Source organism: Mesoplodon mirus (genome assembly GCF_964341445.2).
Source record: "Mesoplodon mirus genome assembly, chromosome: 14".
NCBI lineage: Eukaryota > Metazoa > Chordata > Mammalia > Artiodactyla > Ziphiidae > Mesoplodon > Mesoplodon mirus.
Window position 1 is genome coordinate 86,848,622 of NC_138990.1, and position 18,024 is coordinate 86,866,645.

Here is an 18,024-nt window from a genome sequence, read left to right on the forward strand (position 1 = left end):
GCTTCATGGATGAGGAAGCTAAAGCAGCTAAAGTTTGGGTGATTTTCCCCAAGTTTCTAACTGGAAAATTGCAGAGAGTGGACTTGAACTCAGGTCTGAGTGACTCTACTGCCTCTGGTACTCTGCCCTCACACTAGCTTGTTGGTCACCTAAGCACTACATCTAAGGTCAACAAAGTGGGAAATGTTGTCATACCCATTTTACAGATGAAGAAATTGAGGTACAAAAAAGGTTAACAGACTTACCCAAGATTATAGAGTCAGGATGAAGCCCCTGAGAATGGATTCCCCAGGGGCTTTGCAAATGAAGATATCTTTACCAAACCACAACTAACATATTTGTCACTGTCCTTTTATGGTTCTGTTTCATCTGTTTCTTAGCTCTTCAACATGACCAGACTGCCTCTTCCCTCCTGCCTCCCTCTGCCTCCCCCATGGAGTAGCAAGGCTCCAGGAAAGGGCAAAAGAGAACTCAGATGGGCTACTCCCGCTCTCCTTCCTCCTGCCTTGGCCCTCACAGTTTGGCAAGGTCAGGCTTCCTGCTGGCCCGGGATTGCAGCTGCAAGAGGGCAGTGAGGCCAGGAAGGGCTCCCCTGCAGGTCACTTGGCCCTAGGAGAAAGGGTGGGCTCTGCTAGCTGTCTGCAGTTGAGAAAAGAGCAGAAACTCTGAAGACACTGAGGTCTTGGTTACCTAGAGGTGTTTTCTCCTCTGGAAGATGAAACCACCCATCCCCACCCACTGCAGTTTGATGTGAGGGTTACAGAGAGGACCCTCCTACTTCCTCTTCCTCCCCAGGGCTGGATGTGTTCACCGCCTCCCTGGGCCCCTCTAGTCCGTTAGGGACAGTTCTTGCTTTGAAAGAGTGGTCCTTTGTGTAATTTCCATTCATTGCTTCCCTCTGCAATATCATAACCCTTCCAGACAGGCACTTCAAATATATTTGCCTGACTCTTCAAGCTACATTTCCTCCTGTCCTTCGCCCTCCCTCCCACATCTGTTTTCTATGCCCTTCACTGTAATAGAGTCACACAGCCTGGGTTCAAATCCTTGTGCCACCACTTACTGGCAGTATGAGCTTGGGCAAATTACTGAACCCCAGAGTCTCAGTTTCCATGTTATAAAATGGACCTAATAATGGAAAATCACTTCATAAGGTTAGCATGAGAGCTATCTCAACATACTCTAAGCAGTGATGAGTAATATCATCTTAGAAATCTTTGCTCAAAGCAAAAGGTTGTACCTCCTTATTGTTTGATATGCATTTCTTCGATTGCTAATGAGATTGAACATTTTTTCAGTTATTAGTCATTTATATTTCCTCTTTTAGTGAGTTGTCTATTTTCTGAATTGTCTATTGTCTATGCCCATTTTCTTTGAAGCCTTAACTTATTAATTTATATTAACCCTTTCTATGTTAATAATAACACTTTGTCTTTTATATTTATTGCAAATATGTTTTGACATAAGTTAAGTAGTCAAGTCGTTGAATTCTTCCATTGTTTCAAGCTTAGGTTCTTCCACACTCACAGGTCCAATAAATATCCATTCATAGTTTTTCTAGTTTTTATATTATTTGGCTTTTTCTTTGTTCTTTCATTCTCTTTAAATTCTTCTAGAAACTATTTTGGTGAATGATTTGAGGTGAAAATCTAACCTTCTCTCCCCAGCAGCTATCCAAGTTTCCCAATACTTATTGAAAAACCCTATCCCTTTGCCACTGATTTTCTCATATAATTTTTATATACATACTATAGAGAGAGTCTGAACTTTGTACTCTAGTCCACTGAGATTTATATCTTTTTGTCAGTGCTGTTCTGTTTTAATTATTGTTGCCTTTTAAATGCTTTATACAGCAGAAGAGAAAATCTTTACTCATTTCTTTTTTTTTCAGAGATTTTTATAGCTACCCTCACCTGTGTATTCATCCACATGAGCTCTAATGCTTTTTGGAATTGTGAGCAAAATTGTTTTGAGAAAAATTGACATCTTTACAAACAACAGCCATACTCTCGACTTCTATTTAACATTGTGCTGGAGGTTCTAGCTAGTGCACTTAGGCAAGAAAACAAAATAAAACTATCCAGATTGGAAAGGAAGAGTAAAACTATCTCTATTTGCAGATTACATGACCTTGTAAATAGAAAATCCTAAGGAGTCCACTAAGAAATTATTAGAACTAATAAATGGGTACAGGAAGGTTACAGGATACAAGATCAATATATTAAAATCAATTGTATTTCTAAACACTAGCAATGAAAAATTAAAAATAAAATTAAAACAATTCCATTTATAAAAGTATAAAAATGAATAAAGTACTTAGAAATGAATAGGATATAACAAAAGAAGTATAAGATTTGTACACTGAAAACTACAAAACATCATTGAAAGAAGTTAACAAAGACCTAATTAAATGGAAAGACATCTCACTTTCATGAATTGGAAGACTTAATATTGTTACCATGCCAATACACCCCAAATTGGCCTGCAGATTCAACACATTCCCCATCAATATCCCAGATGCTGTTTTTTTCAGAAATTGACAAGCTGATCCAGGAAATCATATGGAAATGCAAGGGACCCAGAATAGCCAAACAAGTCTTGGAAAGGAAAACCAAAGTTGGAGGATTCACACTTCCCGATTTCAAAACTTACTACAAATCAAGACAATGAGGTAACTGGCATAAGGATAGACACAGATCAGTGGAATAGAATTGAGATTCCAGAAATAAACCCTTGTATTTACGGCTGACTGATTTTTCAATAAAGGTGCCAAGACCATTCCATGGGGAAATAATGGTCTTTTCAACAAATGGTGTTAGGACAGCTGGATATTTGCATGCAAAAGAATTAAGTTGAACCCCTTCGCTACACCATACACAAAAGTTAACTCAAAATAGATCATAGACCTAAATATAAACACTAAAACTATAAAGCTTTTCGAAGAAAATGTAGAAGTAAATATTCATGACCTTGGGTTAGGCAAAGCCTTCTTAGATACAATACCAAAAGCACAAACAACCAAAGAAAAAATAGATAAACTAGACTTCATGAAAATTAAAAACTCTTGTCCTTCAAAGAACACCATCAAGAAAGTAAAAAGACAGCCTATGGGATGAGAGAAAATATTTTTAAATCATATATGTGATGAGGCTAGTATCCAGAATATTTAAAGAACTCATAATTCAACAATAAAGACAACCCAATTTAAAAATGGGCAAATGATTTTTTTTTTTTTTTTGCGGTATGTGGGCCTCTCACTGCTGTGGCCTCTCCCATTGTGGAGCACAGGCTCCGGACGCACAGGCTCAGCGGCCATGGCTCATGGGCCCAGCCGCTTCATGGCATGTGGGATCTTCCCGGACCGGGGCATGAACCCGTGTCCCCTACCTCAGTAAGCGGACTCTCAACCACTGCGCCACCAGGGAAGCCCTGGGCAAATGATTTGAATAGATATTTCCCTAAAGAAGATATACAAATAGCCAATACATACATGAAAAGGTATCAAAAACCTTATCCATTAAGGAGATATAAATCAAAACCACAATGAAGTAGCACTTTACTCCCTCTAGACAGATAATAACAAGTGTTGTCAGGATGTGGAGACCCTGGAACCCTCATACATTGCTGGTGGGAATATAAAATGGTACAGCTGCTTTGGACAACATTTTGGCAGTTACTCAAATTGTTAAACAGAGGAGCTACCATATGACCCAGCAATTTCACTCCTAGAAATATGCGCAAGAGAAATGAAAACATGCATCTTACATAAAAAGTGTGCAAAGTTCTTCCCTGGTGGCGCAGTGGTTGAGAGTCCGCCTGCCGATGCAGGGGACATGGGTTCGTGCCCGGGTCCGGGAAGATCCCACATGCCGCGGAGCGGCTGGACCCGTGAGCCGTGGCCGCTGAGCCTGCGCGTCCGGAGCCTGTGCTCCGCAACGGGAGAGGCCACAACAGTGAGAGGCCCGTGTACCGCCAAAAAAAAAAAAAAAAAGTGTGCATGAATATTCATTCCCAGATTCCTACCTCAAACCTACAAACCTATGACCACCTGCATTTTTCCTATCTCAGAGAAAGAGGTTTTCCTGTGTGCTTCATTTTCCTCTCTGTGCCTTGGGGCAGCCTAAGCTTCCATCTCCTCCTTCATTTCTGTTTCTTCTCCACTGGCTCCTTCATCTCATCATATAAATATGCTCATCTCTCCCAAAAAAAACAGAGAAAACAACAACTCCCCCTGTCTATCAGTCTGTACCATGTCCTCCTTCCCTTCAGGTTTCCTGAAGATGATTTACCCTCCTCGTCTTTATCCCCTTCTTCCTCATTCACACCCCCAAACCACAGCAGCCTGGCTCTCCAAGCTCCTACCCCATCTGTGATTGCAAGATTCCAGGCCCCTCCTTCAGGCTTTATCTTACTTGACCTCTCTTTGGCATTAATCACTCCCTTCTCCAAACTCCCTCAACCCCACTCTCTGCCTCTGGGCCTGCTCTTTTTTTTTTTTTTTTTTTAATTTATTTGGCTGTGCCGGGTCTTAGTTGCAGCATGCAGGATCTTTAGTTGCAGCATGTGGGATCTTTTAGTTGTGTCATGCGGGCTCTTAGTTGCAGCATGTGGGATCTAGTTCCCTGACCAGGGATCGAACCCAGGCCCCCTGCACTGGGATCACGGAGGGAGTCTTAACCGCTGGACCACCAGGGAAGTCCCTGGGCTCTTCTATGTGTTTACCCCTGCCTCTTCCTCCACTCACTGCTTCTAGGTCTCCTTCAGGGGCTTCTCTTTCTTCCCCCACCTTTTTTTTTTTTTTTTTTTTTTTGCGGTACGCGGGCCTCTCACTGTTGTGGCCTCTCCCGTTGCGGAGCACAGGCTCCAGACGTGCAGGCTCAGCGGCCATGGCTCACGGGCCCAGCCGCTCCGCGGCATGTGGGATCTTCCCAGACCGGGGCACGAACCCGTGTCCCCTGCATCGGCAGGCGGACTCTCAACCACTGCGCCACCAGGGAAGCCCCCCCATTTCTTAACATTGGTTTATTTCTCAGCCCTCTTCTCTTTTCAATCCTCAGACTTTCCCTGGAGATTTCTTTGGAGAAATGGCTGATTCTAGGTCTAGGGCAGGGAAAATACAAGATGAGCTTGTATGATATTGTAAAGCCAGAAAACAAGGAAATCCTTAGGAAGAAAAGCAGGGGAAGTAGAGGGGTAGTGTCAAAAGAGCACAGGCGCCAACATGAAAGAACTCCCAGTGGCCAGAGCTGGAACAATTTGAGTAATAAAATATATCACGATAGTATTGGATTATAACCCATAAAATAAAATAAATATCCATGAGTCTAAAGTTATATCAATAAATGATTGAATGAATAAATAAGCAAATGAGGAGAAGAGAAAAATCTTCCTTACAGAAGAATTCTAATAGATACTGCCCCCTCCAAGAAGTGGAACTTAATTCCCCTCTCCTTGTGTGTGACTGGACTCAGAGACTCACCTTCAAAGAATAGAGTATGAAAAATGGAAATTTTACAGTGATAAAACCTGGCAAACACCACCTTAATCAAGTGATCTAGATTAACATCCCTGGTGATAAATCATATTTATTAGCATGTGCCCAACGCTATAAGCGCATTTCACCTCGGTGCCTTTCTAAAAACTCATAGCTGCTTTCTAAACAAGAGAAAAACAACAGACAAATCCAAATTGAGGGGCATCCTTCAGAATACCTGAGTAGGACCCTTCAAAAGTGTCGAGGTCATGATAACCATCAGAGATGGGAGGAAATTTATGAGACATGTCCTTCCTTGAGGGGACCTGAGCTGTGTACGTCCCTGACACATCCCCCAAGTGCGATCCTTAAACACTAGGTTTTAGTTTTACCTGTTATTTTGAAGAAAAGACCTTTTAAAAATTAATTAGTTTATTTATTTTTATTGAGATATAGTTGATTTATAAGATTATATAAGTTTCAGGTGTATGACATAGTGATTCACAATTTTTAAAGTTTATATTCCTTTTATAGTTATTATAAAATATTGGCTATATTCCTTGTGCTGTACAATCTGTCCTCTTAGCTTATTTATTTTATACAGAGTAGTTTGTACCTCTTAATCCCCTACTCCTATCTTGCCCCTACCCCTTCCCTCTCCTCTCATAACCACTAGTTTGTTCTCTACATCTGTGAGTCTGTTTCTTTTTTGTTATATTCACTCGTTTGCTGTATTTTTTAGATTCCACATATGAGTGATAACATACAGTATTTGTCTCTCTCTGTCTGACTTATTTCACTAAGCATAAGATCCTCCACGTCTATCCATGTTGTTGCAAATGGCAAAATTGCATTCTTTTTTAGAACTGAGTAGTATTCCATTGTATGTATGTATATATATATATTTTTTAACATCTTTATTAGAGTATAATTGCTTTACAATGGTATGTCAGTTTCTGCTTTATAACAAAGTGAATCAGTTATACATATACACATGTCCCCACATCTCTTCCCTTTTGCATCTCCCTCCCTCCCACCCTCCCCATCCCACCCCTCTAGGTGGTCACAAAGCACCAAGCTGCTCTCCCTGTGCTATGCGGCTGCTTCCCACTAGCTATTTATTTTATGTTTGGTAGTGTATATATGTCCATGCCACTCTCTCACTTTGTCCCAGCTTACCCTTCCCCCTCCCTGTATCCTCAAGTCCATTCTCTAGTAGGTCTGCATCATTATTCCCGTCTTGCCCCTAGGTTCTTCTGACCATTTTCTTTTTTTTTAGATTCCATATATGTGTATTAGCATATGGTATTTCTTTTTCTCTTTCTGATTTACTTCATTCTGTATGACAGTCTCTAGGTCCATCCACCTCACTACAAATAACTCAGTTTCGTTCCTTTTTATGGCTGAGTAATATTCCATTGTATACATGTGCCACATCTTCTTTATGCATTCATCTGTTGATGGGCATTTAGGTTGCTTCCATGTCCTGGCTATTGTAAGTAGAGCTACAATGAACATTGTGGTACATGACTTTTTGAATTATGGTTTTCTCAGGGTATATGCCCAGTAGTGGGATTGCTGGGTCGTATGGTAGTTCTATTTTTAGTTTTTTAAGGAAATTCCATACTGTTCTCCATAGTGGCTGTAAATTTACATTCCCACCAACAGTGCAAGAGGGTTCCCCTTCCTCCACACCCTCTCCAGCATTTATTGTTTCTAGATTTTTTGATGATGGCCATTCTGACCAGGGTGAGATGATATCTCATTGTAGTTTTGATTTGCATTTCTCTAAAGATTAATGATGTTGAGCATTCTTTCATGTGTTTGTTGGCAATCTGTATATCTTCTTTGGAGAAATGTCTAAAAAATATAGAACGCTTCACGAATTTGCGTGTCATCCTTGTGCAGGGGCCATGCTAATCCCTGTGTCGTTCCAATTTTAGTATATGTGCTGCCGAAGCGAGCACCCATTGTATGTATATTTTTGGACATTTAGGTTGCTTCCATATCTTGGCCATTGTAAACATGCTGCTATAAACATTGGGAGTTCATATGTCTTTTCAAATTAATGTCTTCATTTTCTTCAGATATATACCAAAGAGTGGAATTGCTGGATCATATGGTAGTTCTGTTTTTAGTTTTTTGAGGAACTTCTGTACCATTTCCACAGTGGCTGCACCAACTTACCTTTTCACTTGTACATTTAGTGCACGAGGGTTCTCTTTGCTCCACATCCTCACCAACATTTGTTACTTGTGGTCTTTTTGATAATAGCCGTTCTGACAGGTGTGAGGTGATATCTCATTGTGGTTTTGATTTGCCTTTCCCTGATGATTAACAATGTTGTGCATTTTTTCATGTGGCTATTGGCCATCTGTATTTCTTCTTTGGAAAAATGTCTGTTCAGGTCTTCTGCTTATTTTTTAATTGGGTTGTTTGTTTGTTTTTGATGTTGAGTTGTATGATCTGCCTGTGTATTTTGGATATTAACCCCTTATCAGTCATATCATTTGCAAATATTTTCTCCCATTCAGTAAGTTGTCTTTTTTGTTTTGTGGATGGTTTCCTTTGCTGTGCAAAAGATTTTAAGCTTAATTAGGTTCCATTTATTTTTTGCTTTTATTTCTTTTATCTTAGGAGACAGAGCCAAAAAAATATATATTGCTACAATTTATGTCAAAGAGTGTTCTGTCTATGTTTTCTCCTAGGAGTTTTATGGTTTCTGACCTTACATTTAGATCTTCAATCCCTTTTGAGTTTAATTTTATATATGGTTTGAGAAAATGTTCTCATTTCATTCTTTTACATGTAGCTGTCCCGTTTTCCCAGCACAATTTATTGAAGAGTCTCTCTTTTCTCCATTGTATATTCTTGCCTCCTTTGTTGTAGATTAACTGACCATAAGTGCATGAATTTATTTCTGGGCTCTCTATTTTGTTCCATTGAGCTACATCTCTGCTTTTGTGCTGGTACCATACTCTTTTGATTACTGTAGCTTTGTAGCACAGTCTGAAGGAGAAAAGACCTTTTATTCTATCTTTAGAAAATATTACAAAATCATTGTTATGTGAAGACATGGTCAAATGAAACCAAAAAGCAGCAGGAGAAAAGTATTACAAAAGTATGTGAGGTGGTTAGCTCTTTTAAATTACATTATTTCCTGGATTTGAGGATGTTTTTGGTATTTGTCAGCTTAATTTTTTTTTAACTCTGGGGATAATTTTACGTTTACAGAAAAGCTCCAAAAATAGTACAGAGAGTTCCCATTTATCCTTAACCCAGCTTCCATTAATGTTAACATTTTACAGGTACATTCATCCAAACTAAGAAACCAACATTTGGTACAATATCATTAACTAGACTACAGACTTTATTCAGATTTCACCAATTTTTCCATTAACATCATTTTTTCTTTTCCAAGATCCAATCCAGGATCCCACATTGCATTTGGTCATCATGTCTCCTTAGTTTCCTCCCACCTGTGATGTTTACTTGACAGTAATTCATTAAATGATACACTTGCTTTATATGATTTTCTGAATTTCTGTTATATTTAACAATAACAAATTAAAAACAAAAACAAAAAAAAATCATAATGGTTTCTCATTGCTCTTAGAATAAGGGCAGCCATCCTCAGCCTGGCCAGTGAGGCCCAAATGACCTTGTGCCAACCTACCTCTACAGCCTCTCCCTGACTCATAGTAGCCTAGTCAAGCCGGCCTCCTTTCCATCTCTTGTATTTTACCTTGCTCCTTCCTGCCACAGGGCCTTTGCACCTGCTATTTCCTCTCCCTGGCACACTCTTCCCTCCTCTTTGCCAAGGTAACTCCTACTCCTCTGTTGATATCATTTCAGCATCTCTCATGCAGTCCAGCCTTGCCTGGCCTCCCTAGCTGTGTAGAATCTCCTTACCACAGGCTCTCATTGCTGTCCACAGGGGCAATGCTACACTGGTTTGAGTTTTTTTTTTTTTTTTTTTTGCTGTACGCGGGCCTCTCACTGCTGTGGCCTCTCCCGTTGCGGAGCACAGGCTCCGGACACACAGGCTCCGCGGCCATGGCTCGCGGGCCCAGCCGCTCCGCGGCATGTGGGATCTTCCGGGATCGGGGCACGAACCCGTGTCCCCTGCATCGGCAGGCGGACTCTCAACCACTGCGCCACCAGGGAAGCCCTGGTTTGAGTTTTTAAGGAGAGGCTAGAGAACCTGAATTGCTGTGTAGAATGAGAAGAATTTCAAGTTTCCCACAGCCACCTAGCAATCCATGAGGGAGGGGCAGGCAGAAGAGATCAGAGGGGACAGCAGAACCAGCAAAATGCAAGAGGCATGTGTTTTTAAGCATGACTTTTGTTATTAATTTCTAATTTTAGTGCATTAGGCATTAGGGGCAGATGACATGGTCCGTATATTGATTCTATGAAATTTATTACAGCTTCTTTCACGGCCAGTTTAAATGTTCTTCTGGTGCTCAAAAAGAATGTGAATTCTCTGTTGGGTGTAGGGTTCTATTATACCTGATAGATCAAATTTATTAATTGTATTGTTTAGATCATCAGTATCTCTAATTTTTGTCTTGCTCTGCTGGTGTCTAGGTTTCTAAGGGGAGTGACTTTGGAGTTACACAGGCTTAAGGATATTTATTTATAAGTAAAAAGATAAAGATTAATTTCTAAAAATTATACATTTTTCAAATTGTTGGGATTGGGGAGAAACAACAAAGAAAACACAGACCAGAAAGCAAATGAGGGAAAACGAGGAGGTATTAAAAAGCAATCTGAATCTATAAAAGATGACACAACTAAATCTATCTGCATAACAATAATTGAATGGGAGAGACTTGCCAACTGAAAGAAAATACTTTCAGATACAGTTTTTAAAAACATAATGAAAATATATGCTATCAATAAAAGATATGCCTAAAATAAAAATGCTCAAGGAGTTTGAAAGTAAAAGAATTGAAACTCAGTGGGTTTTAAAATAACTTGACGGCTTTCTGCCCATGGATGCCGCCAAGTGAGCATCGTTGACGTCTCCCCCCTCCACTGCCGTCATGTCTAAGTCAGGGTCTCCCAAAGAGCCCGAACAGCTGCGGAAGCTCTTCATCGGAGGTTTGAGCTTTGAAACAACCGATGACAGTCTGAGGAGCCATTCTGAGCAATGGGGAGCGCTCACAGATTGTGTGGTAATGAGGGATCCAAGCACCAAGCGCTCCAGAGGCTTCGGGTTTGTCACATATGCCATTGCAGAGGAGGTGGATATGGCCATGAATGCAAGGCCACACAAGGAACAGAATAGAAAGTCTGGAAATAGCCTTACATGTGCATAGGATTTAATCTATGATAAAGATGATATCTCAAATATGTAAGAAAAGGACAACTTTACTTCCCACTTGTAAAAAAAAGAAAGTCATAAATATTAAATACAAATGTAGAATTCCAACTCATAAAAAAAAATGTCAGATAGATTAAAGATCTACACTCAAACCCCACTCAAGTAATAGAATAACATATAGGAGTTTACTTTTATACTTGGGGTTGCATCTCAACTGCTCAAAGAATTTGAATAAACAGTTCACAAGGGAAATACAAAGGGCAGTTTAACATATGCAAAAAAGTTTAACCTCACTGGTAGCTTAAAATTGTAAATTAATACAAAGTGATACCCAATGTGGGGGGCAAAAGCATACCCTTGGGGTGAGTATGAACTGGCAAAGCCTTTTTAAAGACCAATTCAGCAATATCTATCAATAATTTAAAACAAGTTATCCCTATAATCTGGCAAGTCCATTTCAAGGAATTTACACTGTGGAAATCCTCACATAAATGTACAAAGAACATTGTAAAAGGATGTTCATTTCTGCTTTAAAACGGCAAACCACTTGGGATGGAACCTAAATATCCATTAATAGAGATGAAGTCACAGCATATCAGAGAAAAGGCCATGAGCGATGCAGGCTGCTGAGGAAAGGGGAGCTGTAGTCTCACTGGTCCTGTGCTGAGGAAAATTTCTGGCAGAGACTACTGGCCTGAGAGTCTGAGGGTCACTCAGACCTTCAGTGCCATCCAGGATGAGCTGTGGTCTCCAAGTGCCAGAGTTTCTTTATACTGCTAGACTTCAGCTTTGGTGACTAACTTCTCATTTATTTTTAGAAAAACACTTAAGCCCTAGGCCTTTTAGTTAGGCAAATTATAAAGATATATCCAACATCCTATTTTAAAATAATAAAGGTTTAAAACAGTAAGAATCTCTGCATATTTTATATTGCCGAGGATGGAGGGGAAAAGTGTCTTTGTAAATGGTTCCCTTTCATTCATGTATTGATGCAACAAATGAGGGACAGACATGGCCTCTCAAGAAGCTGTCTTCACGGAGGGAGGAACTCTCATGAGGGAACAGTTATGAAATACTTAACCACAAAAATAAAAACTGAAAACTTCAGTAAGCACTGGGAAGGGATGGCATAGGATATGGGAGCCTGTATTATGGGGTTTATATGTAGGAGTCTATAGTATAGGGAATATAGCTGGACTTCATTTCGGTTGGTCAGGGAAGGTTTCCCTGAGGAAATTGCCTTAGGTGAAACCCAAGAAAGGTAAGAAGCAGAAAGGAATCCCAGAAGAGTTTGCATAAAAAGGAAAGGGCTTGTGCAAAGGCCCAAGGCAGGGAATTACTGGGAACATTTATGACGTTAAGAAAAGGCTGGTGTGGCCTGAGTACAGAGTGGGATGGCAGGAGGGAAAGGCAGGAGCCTGTGGGCCACTTTAAGGATTTGAGATTTTCTACTAAGGGCAATGCAAAACTATTTGTGGATTAGGAAAATGTTTATTTTCAACAAATATGATTCAGACCAGGCAGTCTCCAGAGTTTTGGGCAAGGGTGTGGGTATATACTGGTCAAAACAGTTACCCACAGGAAATTGGGAGGAGAGCCAGGAAGGCAGCCAGAAGTACTCCAGGGCAAATCTCCTCTTCAATATGGAGACCCTGAGGGCACCCCCCCCCCGGCAGTGCCAAAGCACATTTGTGGGGCTGTTTTGTGAGGCTGTGCACAAGCTATAATCCAGACAGATGAATCCAGACATTGGGAGGTACACTGATGGTGATCTTGGGTGGGGATGGGATGCAGGAAATGGGTAAGTTTTGAGTAAGTTCTGCCATATTGATGGAGAATTGTGCTGCCTAATTTTCCAATTAAAAAAAAATTCAGATTATAATATGAAATTTTAAAGTTTTTAGTGTTTGCAGCAATTTCAAAATTTATAAAATATAAATCAAATATATTTGAGGTTGGATATTTTATTAGTTGCCTGTAGCCATTACAATAAATTACCACGAACTTGGTGGCTTAAAACAGCACAAATGTATTCCCTTGCTGTTCTAGGGTCCAGATATCTGCAATCAGTTTTGTTTGTTTGTTTGTTTGTTTCAGGATCTTTAGATCTATTTTTTTTATTTTTTTATTTTTTTATACATCTTTATTGGAGTATAATTGCTTTACAATGGTGTGTTAGTTTCTGCTTTATAACAAAATGAATCAGTTATACATATACATATGTTCCCATATCTCTTCTCTCTTGCGTCTCCCTCCCTCCCACCCTCCCTATCCCACCCCTCCAGGCGGTCACAAAGCGCCGAGCTGATCTCCCTGTGCTATGCAGCTGCTTCCCACTAGCTATCTACCTTACGTTTGGTAGTGTATATATGTCCATGCCTCTCTCTCGCTTTGTCACAGATTACCCTTCCCCCTCCCCATATCCTCAAGTCCATTCTCTAGTAGGTCTGTACCTTTATTCCAGTCTTACCCCTAGGTTTTACTGGTCTAAAATCAAGGCATTTCCTTCTGGAGGCTCTAGGGGAGAATCTACTTCCTTGCATTTCAGAGCTTTTGGTGATGCCTGCATTCCTTAGCTCCTGACCCCTTCCTCCAGCCTCTTGTTTCCATCTTCACATCTCTTACTTCTGTAGTCAAATCACCCCCTGCTTCCTTCTTATAAGGGTACTTGTGATTACATGTAGGGCCCACATACATGGATAATCCAGAATAATCTTCCCATTTCAAGTTCCTTAACTTAGTCACATCTTCAGAGTCCCTTTTGCTATATGTATAAAATTATATTCACAAGTATCAGGGATTAGTATCTGAATATCTTTGGGGCCATTATTCAGGTTATCACAGGTATATAGTTGAATATAGCCCTCAGATTTGAACCTATCTCAGATTTTCCCCCAGCTACAATAATAAAATGTCCCTAGGGCTTCCCTGGTGGCGCAGTGGTTGAGAGCCCGCCTGCCGATGCAGGGGTCACGGGTTCGTGCCCCGGTCCAGGAGGATCCCACATGCTGCGGAGTGGCTGCGCCCGTGAGCCATGGCCGCTGGGCTTGCGCGTCTGGAGCCTGTGCTCCGCAACGGGAGAGGCCACAGCAGTGAGAGGCCCATGTACCACACAAAAAAAAAAAAGTCCCTAAATTATCCCAATACTCTGGTCCCTAAACCTATGATACTTTTTTTTTTAACAGCTTTACTGAGGTTCAATGTATATGCTCTAAAGTTCACCCATTGAAATTATATAAGTACATACATAATTCAATTATGTTTAGTAGATTTACAGAGTTATGCAACTATTACAACAATCCAGATTTTTTGCAGTCAATCCCCACCCCTAAATCCAGCCCAGGCATCCACTAATCTACTTCTATCTGTATAGATTTACCTTTTCTGTATACTTCATGTTAATGGGATCATATCATATACAGTCATTTGTGTCTAGCTTTCACTTAGTATAATGTTTCTGAGGTTCATCTTTGTCATAGTGTGTGTCAGTAATCAGTAGTTACTCCTTTTTATCACTGAGTAGTGTTCCATTGCATGAATAAATCACATTATGTTTATCCATTAAGCTGTTAATGGACATTTGGATTATTTCCTAGTTTTGGCTATTGTGAGTATTGCTGCTACGAATATTCATGTACAATGCTTTGTGTGGACATATGTTTTCATTTGTAAGTTTATTTTTAATTTTTTAAGAAACTGCCAAACTGTTTTCCAAAGTGGCTGTACCACTTTACACTCCCGTCACGAATGTATGTGGAATCCAGTTTCTCCACGTCCTTGCCAATACTTGTATAGAATATCTTTTTCCCATTGAATTGCCTTGGAAACTTTGCCAAAACTAAATTGACCTTATGTGTGAGGGCTCATTTCTGGACTCTCAATTCTATTTCATTGGTCTATATGTCCATCTTAATGCCAGTACCATGTTGTGTTGATTACTGTAATTCTGTAGTAAGTTTTGAAATCAGAAATTGTGAGTCCTCCAACTTTTTTTTTTCAAGATTGTTTTAGCTATTCCAGATCTTTTGCATTTCCATATTAATTTTAGAATTAGCTTGTCAATTTCTGCAAAAAACACAGCTGGGATTTTGATAGGGATTGCCTTGAATCTGTACATCAGTTGGGGCAGTATAACCATCTTAACAATAGTAGTTTTTTGTGAATTTCTTAGCATTTTCTATATGCAGGATCATGTCATTTTTGAATAAAGACAGTTTTACTTCTTTTCCAATGTGAATTGCTTCATTTTTATTTTTTACTTTTTGGCCTTATCACACTATCTAAAACCTCCAGCACAATGTTGATTAAAAGTGGCAGCAGGGGGCTTCCCTGGTGGCACAGTGGTTGAGAGTCCGCCTGCCGATGCAGGGGACACGGGTTCGTGCCCCGGTCTGGGAAGATCCCACATGCCGCGGAGCGGCTGGGCCCGTGAGCCATGGCCGCTGAGCCTGCGCGTCCGGAGCCTGTGCTCCGCAACGGGGAGAGACCACAACAGTGAGAGGCCCACGTACCGCAAAAAAAAAAAAAAAAAAAAAAAAAAGTGGCAGCAGGGAATTCCCTTGAGGTCCAGTGGTTGGGACTCTGTGCTTCCACTGCAGGGGCACGGGTTCAATCTCTGGTTGGGGAACTAAGATCCCACATGCCACCCAGTGCAGCCTCAAAAAAGAAAAAAAAAGGAAAAAAAATGGCAAGAGCAGATATCCTTGCCTTGTTCCTGAATTTATAGGGAAACATTCAGTCTTTTACCACGACATTTAATATTGACTGTAGGGACTTCCCTGGTGGCTCAGTGGTTAAGAATCCACCTGCCAATGCAGGGGACATGTGTTCGAGCCCTGGTCCGGGAAGATCCCACATGCTGTGGAGCAACTAAGCCCGTGCGCCACAACTACTGAGCCTGTGCTCTAGAGCGCACAAGCCACAACTACTGAGCCTGTGTACTACAAGCACTGAAGACCACGCACCTAGAGCCCGTGCTCCACAACACGAGAAGCCACCACAATGAGAAGCCCGCACACTACGATGAAGAGCAGCCCCCACTCGCCGCAACTAGAGAAAGCCCGTGCGCAGCAGCGAAGACCCAATGCAGCCAAAAAATTAAAATAAATTAAAAATATATATAGACTATAGATTTGAGTTAGATACACTTTATCACATTGAGAAAGTCCCCTTTTATTCCTAGCTTAAGAGCTTTTATCATTAATGGATGGTGGATTTTGTCAAATGTTTTTTCCACATCTACTGAAATGACATTATGGTTTTTGTCATTTATTTTATTAATATGGTGATTTACCCTCATTGATTTTCAGATGTTAAACCAACCTTGCACTAACTCTATTTATATGTTGCTGGATTTTACTTGATAATGTTGTGTTAAGGATTTTTGCAAGTATGTTCATAAGGGATATTGGTCTGTTTTCATAGAATGAGTTGGGGAGTGTTCCTTTCTCCTCTGCTTTATGGAAGAATTTGTGAAAGATAATATTATATCATCTTTAATTATCTAATAGAATTCACCAGTGAAATGTTCTAGGACTGAGCTTTTTTTTTTTTTTTTGGCTGTGCTGAATCTTTGTTGCTGCGTGTGGGCTTTTCTGTAGTTGCGGCTAGCAGGGGTTACTCTTCGTTGCAATGTGCAGGCTTCTCATTGCAGTGGCTTATCTTGTTGCGGAGTGTAGGCTCAACGTGTGCGGGCTTCAGTATTTGCAGCGTGCGGGCTCAGTAGTTGTGACACAAGGGCCCCAGAGCCCATGGGCTTCAGTAGTTGCGGCATGTGGGCTCAGTAGTTGTGACACACAGGCTTAGTGGCCCCACGCATGTGGGATCTTCCTGGCCCAGGGATCAAACCCATGTCCCCTGTACTGGCAGGCAGATGCTTATTTATTTATTTATTTTGGGCTGCATTGGGTCTTTGTTGCTGTGTACGGGCTTTCTCTAGTTGTGGTGAGCGGGGGCTACTCTTTGTTGTGGTGCGTGGGCTTATTGCAGTGGCTTCTCCTGTTGCGGAGCACAGGCTGCAGGCACACAGGCTTCAGTAGTTGTGGTTTGCAGGCTCCAGAGTGCAGGCTCAGCAGTTGTAGCACACGGGTCTTAGTTGCTCTGCAGCATGTGGGTCTTCCCGGACCAGGGATCGAACCCGTGTCTCCTGCATTGTCAGGCGGATTCTCAGCCACTGCGCCACCAGGGAAGTCCCCCCAGAGACATTTTTTAATGTGGTTCTTAGTACAGCAAGCATTTTGAAGCCTTGTTGCCTGAGAATTTCTTTTTGAAGTATAGTTGATTTATAATATTGTGTTAGTTTCAGGCATACTGCATAGTGATTCAGGGTTTTTTTCAGATTATATTCCATTATAGGTTATTACAAGTTATTGAATATAATTCCCTGTGCTATACAGTAAATCCTTGTTGCTTATCTATCTTATGTATAGTAGTTTGTATCTGTTAATTCTGTACTCCTGATTTGTCCTACCCTCCCTCTCCCCTTTGGTAACCATAAGTTTGTTTTCTATGTCTGTGAGTCTATTTCTGTTTTATATATAGATTCATTTGTATTATTTTTTTAGATTCCACATATAAGTGGTATAATATATTTATCTTTCTCTGTCTGACTTACTTCACTAAGTATGATATTCTCTAGGTCCATCCATGTTGCTGCGAATGGCAATACTTCATTCTTTCTTATGGCTTAGTAATATGCCATTGTATGTTGTATACCACATCTTTTTAAGCCAGTTGTCTGTTGATGGGTACTGGGTTTGTTTCCACGTCTTGGCTGTTGTAAACAGTGCTGCTATGAACATTAGGGAGCATGTATCTTTTCAAATTAGAGTTTTTCTTTTTTCCTAGATATATGCACAGGAGTGGGATTGCTGGATCATATGGTAGCTTTATTTTTGTTTTTTTAAGTACCCTCCATACTGTTTTCCAGAGTGGCTGCACCAATTTACATTCCCACCAACAGTGCAGGAGGGTTCCCTTTCCTGAGATTTTTTTTTTTGCGGTACGCGGGCTTCTCACTGTTGTGGTCTCTCCCGTTGTGGAGCACAGGCTCCAGACACGCAGGCTCAGTGCCCATGGCTCACGGGCCCAGCCGCTCCGCGGCATGTGGGATCATCCCGGACCGGGGCACAAAGCCGTGTCCCCTGCATCGGCAGGCGGACTCTCAACCACTGCACCACCAGGGAAGCCCTGAGTGGGTTTTTTTGTTGTTGTTGTTGTTGTT